The sequence below is a fragment of the Ovis aries genome, chromosome 4, assembly GCF_016772045.2.
Source record: "Ovis aries strain OAR_USU_Benz2616 breed Rambouillet chromosome 4, ARS-UI_Ramb_v3.0, whole genome shotgun sequence".
Lineage (NCBI taxonomy): Eukaryota > Metazoa > Chordata > Mammalia > Artiodactyla > Bovidae > Ovis > Ovis aries.
In genome coordinates this window covers 6,129,895-6,147,982 of record NC_056057.1, presented here as the reverse complement: position 1 = coordinate 6,147,982, position 18,088 = coordinate 6,129,895, and the positions used below count along the sequence as shown (strand labels likewise).

Below are 18,088 nucleotides of genomic sequence, written 5' to 3'. Positions count from 1 at the left end.
CAGCCGCTCTCTTCCAGCGAGAACACGTGAGTATGGATGGCCAAATGGGAGGCCTCGGGAAAAATAAACTGGCAGACACACCAACTTGCCCTTCCAAAGAAATATTCCCAGTCAAACTGTAAGATAAGACCTGATGATTACTTTCTAATCATTCTGTCCTTTACTTGTCAATTCTTTCCCACAAAGACTTTTCCAGAAGACTTTTAGTACAAAGTCACAGAGAATCTTGTGTTCATTGTGGAGCTGTCTGCTAGCTAATGCCCTCAAGCTGAGCAAATATTGGCTGGAAGATGTAGGCGATGATAAAGGTTATGACTGATGCCTTTCCGGGCCTTGGAACGGTGGCTGTTGACATCATCCGGTCGCAGCTGCAGCCCCGTGGTGAGCCCCACCTGCTCGAGGCCCTGCGAACCTCTCTGCAGGCCCCCAGGCCTCCTGACTGACCCGAAGGCCATTTGTTCTTGTATTGCATCATTTCACTGACATCCCTTGCTAACTGCAGGCTTCTCTAAGCAGAGTCCTCAACTCTTTATTTTGGTTTCTCCGGACCAATCAGACCCTGCACCACAGTAAGTACCGTGGCTGTTTTCTGAATGAGGAATGAAAAAAATGAATGAATGGAAGATCTTTTTGTCCTCTGAACGTTTTCTTTCTGACATATTAGATCCTACTCTCTACCTTTAAGACAACCATAAACCAGCTCATCATGTACCTGCCACAGAAACAGGAGATATTTTGCCCTTTCCCCAGGGAATCCTGACCCTTCTCCCAGACTCCTGCGTACAGTTCACGCTGAGCCTTTAACCCTGCAGGTTCAGAACTGACCTGGTTTCCCCAGTCTTGCACCCAGAAGTTCATCTTGGATTTGAGCTACCCTCTGCTCTGGCCCCAGCAGTCCTTGTGGTCCTAGCTGAAAATATTCCCCTTCCTGGACCCCTGGAATTCTACCTTTGCCACAGGTGTTTGGAGAGAGCTGGACTCTCCAGCCAATTGTTCCCTGGCGGTGGGGGTTGGGTGGGCCCTGAGCAGAGCTTCGGTGGGGACTGCACAGCCAGCCCTGAACACAGAGGGCCAGCCACGCCTACCGCACGGGGGTCTGAGCACGGCCATGCCTCTGGGCAGGAGACAGGAACCAGGTGCTTTGCATCTGCCCATGGTCCTGCCGGTGGATTCAGACAAATCTTGGTCTTGGTTTCAAACCCTGGGACAGCGGACTCTTCAATCAGCCTTTCCTGGCTTTCCTTCTCTATCAGGATAAAAAGAGAAGTGTTTACCTTTTTTAAAAAAACATGATTCCAGGAAAAACAAACCATAATTTACGTTTTAAAAAACACTTCCCCTTCTGGAACTGTGAGGCCTTGTCTCTTTTTTAAAACCTCAAGCACATGAGTCCTAGGCACAAAACTAAACTGGCTCATCTCCCCCTAAATTGACTGGTTTCTGGATGATCATTCTGTCTGTGGGCACAAAGAGATTAAACAATCCTGACAGGAGAAAGGCTTCTAGCCAAGACTGTCAGGAAGCCTCTAGCAGTGAGACCTATCTAACAATAAGGATGGTGATCTGTTAACCTCTTTGGGAAAAAAAAAAAAAATCCTCTAACATCTTTTGTGCCACTTAACATGCCAGTTAACAGTGAGATATTCAGGGGCCTTAAGGCCAGGCGAGGGGTGCAGACTGTGTCCTGGAGCTGGGACTCAGGTCATTAGTGCAAAGCCACAACTTTGTTAGACTCACCCGGATGGAGCTGGTACCGTGGAGGAGACGGCCAGCATCACAAAGGAGGTGGGTACCTCTGCCCTTCAACCTCCCACCAGCACCCCTCATTGGCAAAATGCTCCCAGGAGCCAGGTGTCCTTGTAATTGGGGAAACACAGCCTGTGAGGGCCCCCCGGCGGGGTGGGGGCAAGGAGAGGCAGAAACAGAGGCCCCAAAAGCCAGGCCTGACTTGCTGCCTGCTTTATTACATCTGTGCTGCGGCTACCCTCCTCGTACAGGAGGAAGAGGTGCTGATGAACGCAGAGCTGAGGCAGAGCCCATGTACCCTGCCAAGCACTCTGTCCTCTCTATACACTCTTACCGCTTTCTCACACTCATACACTTACTTTACCTAAGCCGAGGTGTTCTTGGTGAAATAGGGACTCTTGCATCGGTTTAAAAATGGTCAACATTACCATGCATGCTGGAGGTGGTGTGGAAAAAAGGGAATCCTCCTGCATTATTAGTGGGAATGTGATTGGTGCAGCCATTATGGAGAACAGTACGGAGGTTCCTTAAACAAACTAAAAATAGAGCTACCATAGGATCCTTCAATCCCACTCCTGGGCAAATATCTGGCTTCAAAAAGATACATGCACCCCAACGTTCACTGTGGCACTATTTACAGTAGCCAAGATGTGGAAGCAGCTAAATATCCACTGTCAGATGAAAGGATAAAGAAGACGTGGTACATACATAGAATGGAATAGTGAAAAGTGAAAAAGCCAAACCGTGTCTGACTGTTTGCGACCCCATGGACTGCAGCCTACCAGGATCCTCCATCCATGGGATTTTCCAGGCAAGAGTACTGGAGTGGGGTGCCATTTCCTTTTCCAAGGGATCTTCCCAGCCCAGGGATCGAACCTGGGTCTCCTGCATTGTAGGCAGACGCTTTACCGTCTGAGCCACCAGAATGGAATAGTACTCAGCCATTAAAAAGAATGAAATCATGTCATTTGCAGCAACATGGATGGACCTGAGATTATCATATTAAGTGAAGCAAGTCAGAAAGAGAAAGACAAATACTATATGATACCACTTATATGTGCAATATAAAATATGACACAAATGAATTTATCCACAAAACAGAAACAGACTCAGAGAAGATAGACTTGTGGGTGCCAAGGGGGAGGGCCAGCGGGGGAGGGGTGGGCTAGAAGCTTGGGGTCAGCAGACACAAACTATTACATGCAGGATGGATAAGCACCGGGGTCTACTGTACAGCACAGGGAACTATAATCAATATCCCCTGATAAAGCAGAAAAGAAAAGAGTATTTAAAAACTATGTATGTGTAACAAAATCACTTTACTGTACAACAAAACTTGCAACATTGTAAAGCAAGTACAGTTCAATACAATTTTTCTTTAAAAAGATGGTCAACATTTACATTAACTTCCACGTACCAAGTGCTATGTCAACTTTTTGCATGGGCTCCAGTTAATCTTCATAACAATCTTATCAAGACTATTATCACCTCTTGAGCAATAGATCCACTGAGGCTCAGAGAGACAGGTGGCAGCACTCTGACCCCTGACCCACCACATCCTGAATGCACTGGACTCAAACGCAGGCACAGTGCACCTCCAACAGCTTGGGGGTTTCCTGGGAAACAGTACCCAACCCTCTAGATCAGAAACTTGAAAAGCCAGTTTTTCCCTGAGCTTCTGGGAACGATTTCCTGGATGCTCCCTAGAGGCCAGGAGGAGGCAGTCTCCAAGGGCCCCTCCCTTCTCCTGATTGCATCCCTGACACAGGGTAACTAGGAGGACAAGCTGCTTGCCAGATTTCACTGCAGGTGGGCCTCTGGCCAGGCCACTGGGCCTCCAAGCCTCCATCTTCAGTCTGTAAAACGGCACAGCGCTAAGTATCACATAGGGTTCTAAGTAAGGCACACCACCGCTTCTGTGGTCCATGCCGTTAAAATATCACCAGGAATTTGCTGTCAGAGGGGAACCCCACAGACGCCTGAGCGATGGGCAGTGGGCTCTCCCTGTTAGGGCTGGACATCCGGGGGCACCTCCTCTCTGCCCAGCTGGGTCTGGATTAGAGAGGTTCCCCGCTGCACTTCATAAAACCAGAGTCTTCCTCTCTGCCATCCCTAGACCGTGCTCCTCTTCCCAGCGGTCATGAGAAGTAGAGAGAGCAGGGGTTCAGGTCAGAGCAACAAACATGAGCCCTGGCTCTGCTGCAAGCGGCTGGGCAGCTGCCGGCTGGCTCCACGACCTCTGGAGTCTTGGTTTAGCCCCTTGTAATCGGGCAGCGAGATGCTGCAGGCACAGGACATTGCATTTCTCAGACTCAGAATGCTGGCTGGGTCTGGCATTTATGCATCCTTATGTTAGGAAAGAAGCAGGTCAGATCATCACGGGGTCAGAGCGCCAGGGAAGCAGGAAAGAAATGGAGGGTGAGGAGAGAGCATGCCCGCCCTGGATGCAGATCAAACCTAGAGAGGAAAGCCTCGCTCCTCTAACATGAGAATCTTGCATCTGTTTCTGATTCAGTCCCTGCTTAATGAACAGTCCCCATCTTAGTATTTTCCTGGCCAGAAACTCTTTATGAGAAGGAGCCACAAAGAAATCTACAGCACGATTTTCAATCTTACTCTCATGGGAAGATACTGATTCCACTCACAGTCTTGCAGACGGGTTGGGATGGAATAGAAAGCTGGCTGGAAAATTCACAATTTAAGCAACTTCAAAAGTAGAGAATTATTGGTGACATTTAACCAGTTAGTAGTATTCTAATTTATCCCTAAGCTCAGACCATTCAAACAGCTGTCATCAGGATATGTGTGTCGTTTAGTAGCCTCTTACCACTTATTTTCCCGGTAAGCCTAATGACACTGTGTGTAATTACATTAATATCGTGCACATATGCACCTTATCAATACCTGCCGATTTCAAAGGGTCACATCCCCACATTAATTGCAGGCTGTTGTGAACAGCACTGCTGTGGGGAAAGCAGCCATGAGCTACCCACCACGGGGCCAAGCACTTCTCCCCTCTTGAATCTGTCCTTCAAAGATACTCATTCCCAATGGGATTCAAAGGTGTGAGTTTTACAGTTCTTTGGCATGATGCCAAATTTCTCTCCAGAAAAACTAGAATAAAAAAAAATGTCACCCATCAGGCTTGGTAGGCATGAACACGCCATTCCTGCTAGCTTTTCAAATTAAGTTTAAAGTTTTCAAATTTAAGCATCAAATTAACCTTAAACTTTTTATCGTTTGCACTCCTGTGTACCCTTCTAGGATATCCACATAAGAACCATCAGTCATTTTAATCTGAACTTTCCTCTTCTGTTTCTATTTTAATTTAGTGTCAGACTAGACCTCCTCCCCCTTCACTTTTTTCCTTATTTTTTTTTCAACCCTTCACCCTGCCCCCTTCTCTTATTCTCTTGGAGTCACATTAATAATTGATAAAAGGTCACAACCTTCTGCCTTTTTTATAGACTTGAGACGATGTTCTAGCTGGCTGCTTATTTTCATAACAGGCAGGACGCCCTGTGACTAAAATACATATTGACTTCCCAGCTAGAATAAACACCTGCCACCTGCCACTGTGCATGTAGGCAGTATCTCTGGCACAAGCTTTACGAAGTCCCCACTTTCTTCCACAGATTGGGTCAGGAGTAAACGCTGACTTTCTAAATTCGCTGTGCACACTCACTCCTTGGGCACGGGGGCAGGTCTGCCACCACATTGCTCAGAAGCCTGCAACTGAGGGTCCCCCCAAGTCGAATCCTGGGAACACTTGCCACTTGGTGGCTACATCCTCTGTCCCAAGAAAACAAAGGAATCGGTGTTGCCTGGCCTTCTGCTGAGCTCGTTGGACGCCTCACCTCATCACACTCTCAGCACCCCGGCCAGTACTAGGACTGCCACCTTGCCAGGGCTCTGAAGGGCGGATGCTCTCGCCGAGGCCACAGAGCTGGTGACAGGAGCAGCTGGGCTGGCATTTCTGACCCTGAAGCCAGCCTCCTCCTGACCCTTGTGGCCGGACAGCCACACACACACCCGGGCTGTCTGCCACCTATGTTCTCACGCAGCCTGAGTCAGAGTGCCCATACCTAGGGGCTCCCACCTGAGCTGGTGAGGCATGCCAGTGTGGTCGGGGTCCTCCCTGGTCACCAGAAGACGCTCCAGGTGAGGGCACCGGCCCCAACCTGCGCTGGTCCCAACACCACAGAAACAGGCAGAGGCTGAACGACCTGGCAGAAGCACTTCCGCCCGCAGCTCCTCCAAACCCTGACAAATGTCCAGTGGTGACCGTCCATGGCCTGCGGTAGCCCTGCACCTCTGCCCTAAATCTCCGCAGCAGCTCCGCAAGGCAGCACAATTATCCCCACTCTCGAGATGAGGAGAAGGGCTCAGGGAAGCAGGTGGCTGGACTAAGCCCCTCAGCTCATCGGCTGTTTCACACGTGGTCTGTGAGCTCAGAGGGCCATCCAATGCCCTTTGGCCTGGGGTCCCCCACACCCCTCACTTACAGGGAACCTCGCTGCATGCAGAGCACAGGGGGACTTTAGCCTTTCCTCTGAGGCCGTGTGCCCATCACTGTCCTCCTGCGCCCTGAGCGTCCTCCTGCAGAAATGCCAAAGAGATCCGACAGACTGAGGACAGCTTTTCTGAAATATGGAGGGAGTCAAATTCTCCTGCAGTCTCTCCCCAAACTTGCTACCAGACTCAGATGACGAGTCACCAGGGTAAGACCTTCAGAATAAACATCATGAAGAGGCGAAAGCGTAAATAAACTGCCCAGCTATTTATTTGAATTTGCGGAGGTTTAAGGAAATGGCAACCCTCTCCAGTACTCTTGCCTGGAGAAGCCCATGGACCGAGGAGCCTGGTGGGCTAAAGTCTATGTGATTGCAAAGAGTCAGACACAACTGAGTGGCTAAAACTTTCACAAAGGGATTTTTGTTTTATTTTCATCATTGTAAGCAAACCGCCAGCCCACCTGCCATGGACCTGGGAGAGACAGAGAGGCTGCTGTGAATGTCACAATTTTTTTCAGGAAACACCCAGATTCTCCTCATCTTGCCTATGTCTTAACCATTCCAGGGTGACCATTGTCCTGGCTGCTTTTTATGTGGCAATGGGCCCCTCTGTTTTTGGTTCTGTCTCAGCAGAAAAACACTGCTATTTAAATAAGAAATCAACTGTAAAGACCCACCTCTTGGAGCCTGTGAGAGAAATAGGATGAAGGGGAAAAGCCAAGTCGCCTGCTTGAGTTTCCCTTGAAAACAGGGGAAAATAACATACCCTGAGCAGATGGTTCCCTCACCAGCATTAGCATCCCCCCATTTTCCCACCTGCGTTTACTTACTTGCTTATTAGTAATATAGATCATATTAATGACCACCTACTGTGTACTTAGCCCTTTGTAAACATCGGACTCAATTGATTTTTACAAGCATCGTGCGGGAGGATGCCCTTCACAGCGGAGGACGAGAGGGGCCCATATTCTCCCCGGGTCTCCATCTCCTGGCCTCTGTGCGCTTCAGATGCACCACGAACCAGCCTGAGAAATAATTTCTACTCGCTCTGTTCTGTTGCTCTTATGGCTCAGAGATCATGGGCTAAAAATTATCAGAAGTTTCTGATTCTTTATCTCACCTGTTGCTTAGATATGCCACACACAAAAGCAGGGAACTTAGATTGGCACCAATCTTCTCAAAAAGTTCCAGTAGCCTGCCACGCCTGCACACAGCTGATACACCCCTCCCAGCTGGCCAGAGGAGATCCACCCAGCTGCAATCAACAGGCGAACCTCCCATCCCCAGGGTCCCCAAAATTAAGGGGCCCCGGCTCCAGAAGCTGGCTTCCCCTCTGAGTCTGGTCCCCCCAGGCTACGAGGACAAAGAGCGGTACTCACAGGCAGCCCGAGGTGCTTGCTCTCTGTCTCTCCCTCTCTCTCTCCTCCTTGGTGACAGTTAAAAGGCACAGAGGATGGAATTGCCATTTATGTAGACAGAGTGTCCGCCTCCCCAAAGCCAATCAGAGCAGCTCGCTCTGATTATTTACTCCGCAGCATCTCCCCCACACCCCGCCCTCCTGCTCCCCACCCCCTGCAGGATGTGAGGGTCTCGCAGGGCAGAACAGGGACCAGGGGCAGCGGAGCCTGCAGGGCCTGGGAGAGGGGAGGGCAAGAAAACAAGGAAAGGTGCTCAGGGTCCCAGGGCCCTGTATGGGACCCAGATCGAGGCCAGTTCTCCCGGAGTCTCTCCAGGCAACCTCTAATCAGCAGAAGGCCCCTGGCTTTCCCAAGGGACAAAGGCCGGCCTGGGCAAGGCAAGAGAGAGGACTTGCCCTGCGTCAGAGCTGTACCTGCTTGGGGCCACCAGGACCCACTGTGCTGTGCAGGGGACTACCCTGGCCACAGGAGGCTGCAAGGGCCAAGCCCAGGAGCCCAGATGGAGAAACAGAGGAAGAGGCAGGCAAGGATTTGAATCCAGGTTCATCAGATTCAACGTCCTGTTCTTTTACCTCTGAAGCTGATCAGCATTCAAATCAGGGGTTTCTTCAAACTCAGGCTTCCCATCTCATCCACCTCACTGGTCAGGCTGATCCAGGCCTTATGGAGCAGGGCTCCTTCCTCAGTTAAGGAGGGCTTAGGTCCCAAGGGCCTGGGTCACCTAGGCCAGAGCCCACCTTGGCCGGAGCCCATGTAGGCCAGCAGGGCACCAGCTTCCCCTGCTCCCGCCATCCACTCTCTTACGGCACACATGCTCAGGCACACATACACACACATATTCTACAGAGGGCACACATACTAATGCCATACACACAGGTACACACAGACACAGCCATGTACACACACACCATCACAAACATATACACACGTGGCATGTGGTGCAGCCAGGAGCTGGGAACTCCGCACAGACCACAGACAGCCATTCCCCCTTGACTTTAATGACACAGCATCTGCTCAAAGGGGCATCTGCTTGCTGGGTTCCGAGCAGGCTGGGGCCAAGGCGGTAGGCGGGGCCAAGGCAGGGGCGGGGCCAAGGCCGGGCCGGTGGGCGGGTCGGAGGGCGGGGCCTGCAGGGACCCGGGCCGCTCCGCGCAGTTTCCTCGCCCACTCCGCCCTGCTCTGAGTGCAGGGATCAGACTTCAGGGTGCTGTGCCGACTGAGCTCGGAACCACCTCGCCAGGGGCCACAGAGGATCTGGTCTCCCGGCCCCGCTCTGTACGGTTGGAGGCCGGGAAGGGAGGAGGAAAGCTGGACGGGATGGCTGGAAAGCTTGGCTCCAGCGGGATCTGCACACGGTGCCCGTTGAGCCGGGAGCCTGGCCCAGCGCAGATTTTTGTGAATCCTGTATCACCGTGGAAGCTGAGTGGAGGGATGCAGATGTGATGACCGACCTCTGCGAGAGGGCGCCGTGAGATCAGAGTGAAACCTCCTGTTTCAGAGTGACTGCAATAATACTATATTTAGCATTTTAAAAGTTTCTTGTATAGGCGGTTTTTTTTTTTTTTTTCAACACAGAATCACTCAGTCCCTCACAACTCCCATAAGAAGGTAAATATGATCGTCACCCCCGGTTTATAGATAAGGAAATGGAGGCCCAGAGAGGCTCAGAAATTTGTCCAGGGTCACACAGCTAGCACATGTGACCTAGCAGGGCTTCCTTCACCAGGCAGGCTGGGCGCTGCCAGATGAGCTTGCTGCAGCCCAGGAGTGGATGCAGACGGTGAGTGAAGAAGCTGAGAGAAAGCCACAGTGGCCAGCTGTGACCAGGGCTAAGAAGCCAAGCCTGTGAGAAGGGAACCGCCCAGAAGGGAGCCCCAACATGGGGCCTGACTGCTCCTGGAGGGCATTTCCAGGCACTGAAGTCTTTGAGGCTGAGAAATGTTGCTCCTGAGGGTTTAAATGTTCCACCAACTGTTGCTTGGAGAGTAAATTGTAGGGAAGAGAATAAATAGATATGAATTGATTTGGAAGGTAGAAACAAGAATATTTGACTCAGTGGACATCCGTTTGAGTAAACTCCAGGGGGTGGTGAAGGACAGGGAAGCCTGGCGTGCTGCAGTCCATGGGGTCGCAAAGAGTCGGACACAACTGAGCGACTGAACAGCAACAAGAAGCAAGAAGAGGTGAAGTTTCCTGAAGATGCAGTGCAGGCTTGAGACCTCAGGCCCCAGGTCTGAGCTTGGACCTGCTTCTCACCCTGCTGGTAACCTGGGTGGCTTCTTCCCCGTCCCAGGGACAGTGACAAGCTCTGACTCAGTCAGGAACAGGACACTAGGAATGGCCGTAACAAAATCCTACAAAAGGTGCGCAAGACTTGTATGAAGAGACAAAAAAGCTCATAGGAGGACACTCAAGAAGACCTAAATAAGTGGAAATCAATGGCCGTTCACCGGTAAGAACACTCCCCATTGTGAATATTTCCACTTTACTTAAACTGATTAACAAATTCAATAGCACTTTAATCAAAATCCCACCCAGATATTTGACTCTAAAATATGGACGGAAAAGCATAAGTCTGAGAATGACCAGCATGTTTTTGCTCTACTCTTATGAAGACAGCTGAAGCTGCAGAACCGTAACAGTTTTGATATAAGGATGGGCGTCTGGCAAAGCTAGCAGAATAGAGAGCCCAGGAAAACATGCCACAAAAATTTAGAAAATAAACTTGTGGAATTGCAAATCAATAGAGTAAGGTGAAACTATTAAATGGTTCGAGAACAATTGGTTGGCTGCTTGGAAAAAAAAAGAAATTGAATCCGCTTCTCACTCTATATACAAAAATAAATTCCTGATAGATTAAATTCTTAACCGTTAAAGGCAAACTTCTTAGGACAATAGAGAAAAATAGACATATTTTTATGAATGTAGAAGAAAAATATTTCTTAAATGGTTTCCTTAATCAGCTAACCATAAAACCCTGACAAATTTGATCATGTTACTGTTAAAAATATCTGTTCTTCTAACTACATAACTAGGAAGACAACGTGTAGAGTGGAGGAAAGGATTTGAAATGCACATTGCTAATGATGGGTTTAGAAATATTCATTTAAAAATAACTTTTCAGTGAAAGAACACAATTCAGTAGAAACACAAGCATTTATCCGAAATGGAAACGAAATATCTCGTAAATATGTGAAAAGGTGATTTTTCTTGGTCATAATCCAAGAAAATAGCTGTTTATTGCCAACATATGGAATTGCAATTGATTTTGTGTTTGACATTTTTTTCTGAATATTCTCAGAATTTTCAATAATTTGTTGATTCAGGTGGATTTCAATGTCATCAGTTGTATCATCTGTGAATCGTGAAAATGTTCTTTCTAGTTCTGTTACATATTTGTTTTTCTTGTCTCATTGCACTGTCCTGGACTGCACTGTCCCACATCAGAGATATGAACCATATCTGGCTACTGAGCTCTTGAAGTGCAGCCAGTGCTCCTGCGGAAATGAATGCTTCTGCTAACGTTATTTCATAATTTAAATTTAAATCTAAAAACTGAAGCAATGTGGAAATTTTCCCCACTACACAATTTGAATGCAGGGCTACGTTTCACTTTGTTGTTTTAACTAAAATATTCGACTCTAGTGCACACATATTTTTAATTTTGCTAATGTGATTGCTAGAAAACTTAACTTCTAAAATTCTGTAAGTGCCCGTCACTGTTCTAGGTAGGGCCTTTGAGGCAGTATTAATAGAGGCAATGGTGGTGAACATCTCATCCCATTGACTTTAAAAGGACCACTTCTAACATTGTACTATTCACACCCAGGTTTTATCAGAGAGTCTTTTTTTTTTAAATTTTTGTTGGCCACACTGCATGGAAAGATATTGTTCCACAACCAGGGATTGAACCTGTTCCCGTGCATTTGAAGTGTGGAGTCTTAACCACTGGACTGCCAGGGAAGTCCCTGGATATTCTTTATTAGATGATTTCTTCTATTCCTATTTTAAAAATAAATAGATGTTTAATTTTATCAAAATATTTTCTGCACCAAAAGTAAAAAAATCTTATGGTTTTCCGGCTCTGAATTGTTAAGTGATGAGTCACATTAATAAATTTTCTAATTTTTAAACATCTTTTTATTCTTGGGATAAAACTGTGCTGCATTAACTTTTGTATAGAATTTTTTCTCTAGTTTTAGTGTCAGATTCTGTGGTCTCACAGACTGACCCGAAGGTAATTTCTTCTTTTTTGATTCTCTGAAACAGTCATATAATTTTGAAATTTGAAATTTTGCAATCACTAAAAGAGTGTAAGAAACCATACATAAAATCATTTGCCCCTCCCCTTCATTTCTGAGGAAATATTTTTAATGTCAATTTATTTTTATTATACGACTCTTCAGGATTTCTATTTCTCCGTGAACCCAATTTGATATTATTTCATTAGTTTTTTAGATTTAATGACAAGAATTCTTTTTTATGATACAGTCATTAGCTTTTTAGTTTGTTGGATTTATAATTATATCCCCTTTTATTATTGTATTGTTTATCTACTTCTATCTCTTTTTGTCTTTAGCTAATATTACCAAAACTGTGTCTATTGTACTAGTTAAAAAAAAAAACAAAAACCCTTGGGCTTTGTTGATCCTCTTTCGTTTATATTTATTTGTTTTTCACTGATTTATCTCCTTTGTCTTTATTATTGCCTGCATGAAGTGATCTTTATCTTGTTCTTTTCCTAACTTCTTTAGTTGAGGGATTACCTCATTATTTTCTTGGCCTTTTTACTTTCTAATATAAGCATTTAAAGCTATTTGCTTTCTTCTATGTGCTGCTTTCAATACGTAGTTCAAGTTTTAAAATTAGTATATTTCCTTATCACTTATTTCCAGTTCAGTTCAGTTCAGTTGCTTGGTCATGTCCGACTCTTTGTGACCCCATGAATCGCAGCACGCCAGGCCTCGCTGTCCATCACCAACTCCCAGAGTTCACTCAAACTCATGTCCATCGAGTCGGTGATGCCATCCAGCCATCTCATCCTCTGTCGTCCCCTTTTCCTCCTGCCCCCAATCCCTCCCAGCATCAGAGTTTTCCAATGAGTCAACCCTTCGCATGAGGTGGCCAAAATACTGGAGTTTCAGCTTTAGCATCATTCCTTCCAAAGAAATCCCAGGGCTGATCTCCTTCAGAATGGACTGGTTGGATCTCCTTGCAGTCCAAGGGACTCTCAAAAGTCTTCACCAACACCACAGTTCAAAAGCATCAATTCTTTGGCACTCTGCCTTCTTCACAGTCCAACTCTCACAGCCATACATGACCACAGGGAAAACCATAGCCTTGACTAGATGGACCTTTGTTGGCAAAGTAATGTATCTGCTTTTGAATAGGCTATCTATGTTGGTCATAACTTTTCTTCCAAGGAGTAAGCGTCTTTTAATTTCATGGCTGCAGTCACCATCTGCAGTGATTTTGGAGCCCCCCAAAATAAAGTCTGACACTGTTTCCAGTTTCCCCATCTATTTCCCATGAAGTGATGGGACCAGATGCCATGATCTTCGTTTTCTGAATGTTGAGCTTTAAGCCAACTTTTTCACTCTCCTCTATTACTTTCGTCAAGAGGCTTTTTAGTTCCTCTTCACTTTCTGCCATAAGGGTGGTGTCATCTGCATATCTGAGGTTATTGATATTTCTCCCGGCAATCTTGATTCCAGCTGGTACTTCTTCCAGCCCAGCGTTTCTCATGATGTACTCCGCATATAAGTTAAATAAGCAGGGTGACAATATACAGTCTAAATTTAGATAATTTAAGTCTAAATTTGGCAATAAGGAGTTCATGATCTGAGCCACAGTCAGCTCCTGGTCTTGTTTTTGCTGGCTGTATAGAGCTTCTCCATCTTTGGCTGCAAAGAATATAATCAATCTGATTTCGGTGTAGACCATCTGGTGATGTCCATGTGTAGAGTCTTCTCTTGTGCTGTTCGAAGAAGGTGTTTGCTATGACTAGTGCGTTCTCTTGGCAAAACTCTATTAGTCTTTGCCCTGCTTCGTTCCATATTCTAAGGGCAAATTTGCCTGTTACTCCAGGTGTTTCTTGACTTCTCACTTTTGCATTCCAGTCCCCTATAATGAAAAGGACATCTTTTTTGGGTGTTAGTTCTAAAAGGTCTTGTAGGTCTTCATAGAACCGTTCAACTTCAGCTTCTTCGGCGTTACTGGTTGGGGCATAAACTTGGATTACCGTGATATTGAATGGTTTGCCTTGGAGACGAACAGAGATCATTCTGTCGTTTTTGAGATTGCATCCAAGTACTGCATTGCAGACTCTTTTGTTGACCATGATGGCTACTCCATTTCTTCTAAGGGATTCCTGCCCGCAGTAGTCATCTAAGTTAAGTTTACCCATTCCAGTCCATTTTAGTTCGCTGGTTCCTAGAATGTCGACATTCGCTCTTGCCATCTCCTGTTTGACCACTTCCAATTTGCCTTGATTCATGGACCTGACATTCCAGGTTCCTATGCAATATTGCTCTTTACAGCATCGGACCTTGCTTCTGTCACCAGTCACATCCACAGCTGGGTATTGTTTTTGCTTTGGCTCCATCCCTTCAGTCTTTCTGGAGTCATTTCTCCAATGATCTCCAGTAGCATATTGGGCACCTACTGACCTGGAAATTTCCTCTTTCAGTATCCTATCATTTTGACTTTTCATACTGTTCGTGGGGTTCTCAAGGCAAGAATACTGAAGTGGTTTGCCATTCCCTTCTCCAGTGGACCACATTCTGTCAGACCTCTCCACCATGACCCGTCCATCTTGGGTGGCCCCACATGGCATGGCTTATTTTCATTGAGTTAGACAAGGCTGTGGTCCATGTGATCAGATTGACTAGTTTTCTGTGATTATGGTTTCAGTGTGTCTGCCCTCTGATGCCCTCTCGCAACACCTACTGTCTTACTTGGGTTTCTCTTACCTTGGATGAAGGGTATCTCCTCACAGCTGCCCCTCCTGACCTTGAACGTGGAGTACCTCCTCTCGGCTACTTATTTCCAAGCATTATTTAATTTTTGTTACATTTTAAATTTGAATCATGAGTTAAATAGTAGCTTCCTCCAAATTTTCAGACATGCACAGCAATTTTTACTTATTTTTTTGTTTAGTTGTAATTTAGTTAACTTGAACTGTGGTTGGAAAGCAACTGGTATTTTAGCAATTCTCTGACCAACACTGAAACTTGCCTTACAGCCTGCTATGAATACATCCTGAATTTTTGTAAACATTTCATGTACTCTTGAGAAGAAAGTGTGTTTTCTAATATTGGGTGGAGGGTTATTCTAATCATTGGGTAGATGGTACATCCAATAAGCCAAGACTATTACTTGCTGACATATTTTAAATCTTTACTAATGTTCTTGTTAGCTTGTTCTATCGTCCAACTCACTGTCATTGCTGAAGATGTGTTGAAATCTGTTATGGTGGTGAATTTGCTGATTTCTCCCCATAGTTGTGCCAAAACTTGCTTAATATATTTAAGACTTTTCCATTAGGTCTACATGTGTTTAGAACTATATTACTTCTTGGTGGACTGAACCTTTTATCATTTTATAAAGTCATGCTACTTAATAGATTACTTAATAGATTAATGTTAATGACCTTGTTGTAAAGTGAACTACCCCTGTTCTTCCTCAGTCATCGGAGGCCCAGGTGCAGTGAAACTCAGGGCTTTATTATGATTTAAATTTTAAGCAGCACCAACATTTTCCTGGTTTCAGAATGTCATCAATCCATTCTGAGTGAAGTTCTCTGGGGTATGTCTGTCCCAAGCCTTCATACAAGTGAGCCCAAAGGGCAGGGGTGAACTCCTTCAGATCTGTCATCTGGCCCCATCACAAGGGATCGCTAGGTGATGGAGAGCATCCTGAGGTCCTCAGAAGATGGCCTTCAGGACCTCTCCTAAGAGATCCTCAAGGACTGGGAGCACCGGTCCCCCTAGGCCAGGTACGGGGGGACTTCCCAAGAAGACCATGCCCACGTGTCCTCACCCACTGTGGAGCCCGGAGCCTCCCACTTCTTATTCAGCCCTGCACGTTCCACCTCCCAGCTGTGCCCTGAATTTCCTCCTCCCACTTTTTCCATTCCCACCACAACCCCTCAACAGCCCCGCATCTCCCATCCAGAACCTCCAGACCATGCTCCTTGATCTCTAAGCAGCTCCTATTAACTCTTCCTGGGGTGCTGACTACAAGCCCCAGGCTTTGTAGGTACTTTCAAAAGGCACCACTTTCCCAGAGTAGCAAGACAGAAAGCTTCAGATGGTACAAGAAAGGGCTTGGCCCTAGTCCTTGGTCATGAGTTCCGAGGTCTTGGACCACGTCTCACTTCCTCCGTCTCAGTTTTCTCCCTTGTGAAATGAGGATATGACTGGGGACCAAGTATGTGACTCTCAGCACACACAAACACCCAGAAGTAGTTGTTTTAACTCCAGCTGGATGGAGAAGCAAAGGTTTCTCCTCCAGAATTGTATCTCCCGATGGGATTATAGTGAGCCTGCTAGGTTGGCAGGGAAGATCCTTCAGTTCTCTCAAATCCCACTGCACAGTTAGCTTCTGAATCTGCCTCTGAGGAGGCTACACCACACGCCATGAAGGGACAGCCTTGCAGAGTCACAGTTGTTAGAAATGTAAGGGAAAAGTTAATATTTACTCAGCATCTCCGATATGCCGAGTGTTTCCCATGCATTATGAGAACCAGTGCTCCCCCCCAACCTGACAAGGTAGGGACAGTTAAAATCGCCATTTTAGAGAAGAAGAGACAGGGCTCGGAGCCCCAGACCCCATGGGTGGCACGCAGCAGAGAGCAGAGGAGTCCACGTGTGTCCTGTGCTCACTGTCAGCGGGCTTCCGGAGGTGGCACCCCGCATCTGCCTCATCACACGGGTGGGCGCATGCCCCCGTGAGCACCAGCATTGTTACCTCAGCACCCCTAGGCTCACGCTGCCCCTGTGAGCTCCAGTTTCCCAAGCCAGCTGAGCTTTACGCCAAAGCCCAGCAGTGAGGCGGCAGAGTAAAGCCACAGGGCTTGCCATTTCCAACAGTTGTAATCAAGTTAGAAAGCAGGACTTACTTGCTGGGAATTCTGGCCCTGTTGGGTCTCCACTCCTGTCTGAGACTTGCCAGCTTTGGGGGTTGGGGAGAACGTGCAGGAGCAGCTGGGGAGCTGGGCGGAAGCCCTGCAGCCTTCTCACTGCTTCAGATTCACAAGCCCTTGCCTTTTCAGAGTCATACGCTGGTTAAACATTAATTTCTCATAGTGATAAAGGTCAAGGAAATCTCGAGAAATCTCTGGGGAACTTGAGAAACGATTCTTCACTCAGAATACATACACATTTACTTCTGATTCCTTTTAGTATTTTATCATTTTAGATATTTATCTTTAGAACTTTCCTCCATCTGAAATTTATTTTAAGGTAAGTCATAGGATAAAGTTCTGATTTGTTTTTCCCCCATAGAATAAGCTAATCCTTCCAACATGATTTTTGAAAAATATTTCTGTTTCTTGAGCTTGTTGTCTTGGTCCCATGAAATTGTTGTTTCATTTCTGTGCCAGGGCTACAGTGTATAAACTTTGCCTCTTTCCTTTTAAAAATATTTTTGTTATTTTTAATTTTTTAAATTGGAGTATAGTTGATTTACAATGTTGGGTTAATTTCAGGCATATATACAAATGCATCACTTTCTAGTGCATTTGGATTCTTGGAAGGCAAGAAATCCCTTATCATTTTTCTTAAAAAAGAATCCTGGCTGCTTTCATATATATTTCTTTCAAGAGGAACTTTAAAATCATTTTAAAATGTTCCTACATTCAAATATTTTGCTGAGGTCTGGGTTGCAAGCACATTGATGGAGTTAAATTGTGAGGCTCTGACCTTTGGGAAGGGAGTTTTCCCTTCTATAGCCCCATCATCTCACTCCAGGGACATTCTTGTCTTAGTTTGGGTTCGTCCAAAGCTGCCGTAAGACACAGATGGAGTGCAAGTTGTTTATTTTGTTAGTTGTTATTTTGTTAGGCAGCACCGGGCACATTTCCAAGCCACTTACCCCTGTGGTGGCCAGGTGGGCAGGGCCCACACCGCAGAACTGAAGGAGGTAGGACAGACTGCCTGCCTGTCAAGGCTGGTAATTCCCCTGCCCAGCTCTCACTCAGGCACAGCAAGCTCTGGTGCCGAGGGGCAGCCTTGGGCAGAGTCACCGGACCTGTCAGCTGTGTGCGCAAAAGTGATGAGTCATGGACAGCCTCTGCCAAGGCTCCTTAACTAAGCCCTGTGTCCATAGGTCAGTGTTGGAGGCTCACTGATGCTGGAGTGGGAATTCTAGGTACTTTTATTTACCATGTGGACTGGAACTTTTCTACAG

At 46.5% G+C, this 18,088-nt stretch overlaps 1 protein-coding gene across 6 annotated transcripts in view; it reads right to left on the bottom strand.

Annotated features, from left to right (window-relative positions):
• Positions 1 to 16,921, bottom strand: part of DDC (dopa decarboxylase) — a 94,588-nt gene extending 77,667 nt beyond the window's left edge. For 4 of the 6 annotated variants that reach the window (XM_004007693.6, XM_012176274.5, XM_042248334.2 and 1 more), the window contains exon 1: positions 16,800 to 16,921. The gene's annotated coding sequence lies outside the window, so the exon portion shown is untranslated. Of the gene's footprint in view, positions 1 to 7,639; positions 7,760 to 16,799 lie in introns of those variants that run through there. The other 2 variants (XM_004007692.6, XM_042248335.2) reach the window with 1 other exon arrangement.
• Positions 16,922 to 18,088: the final 1,167 nt, after the last annotated feature.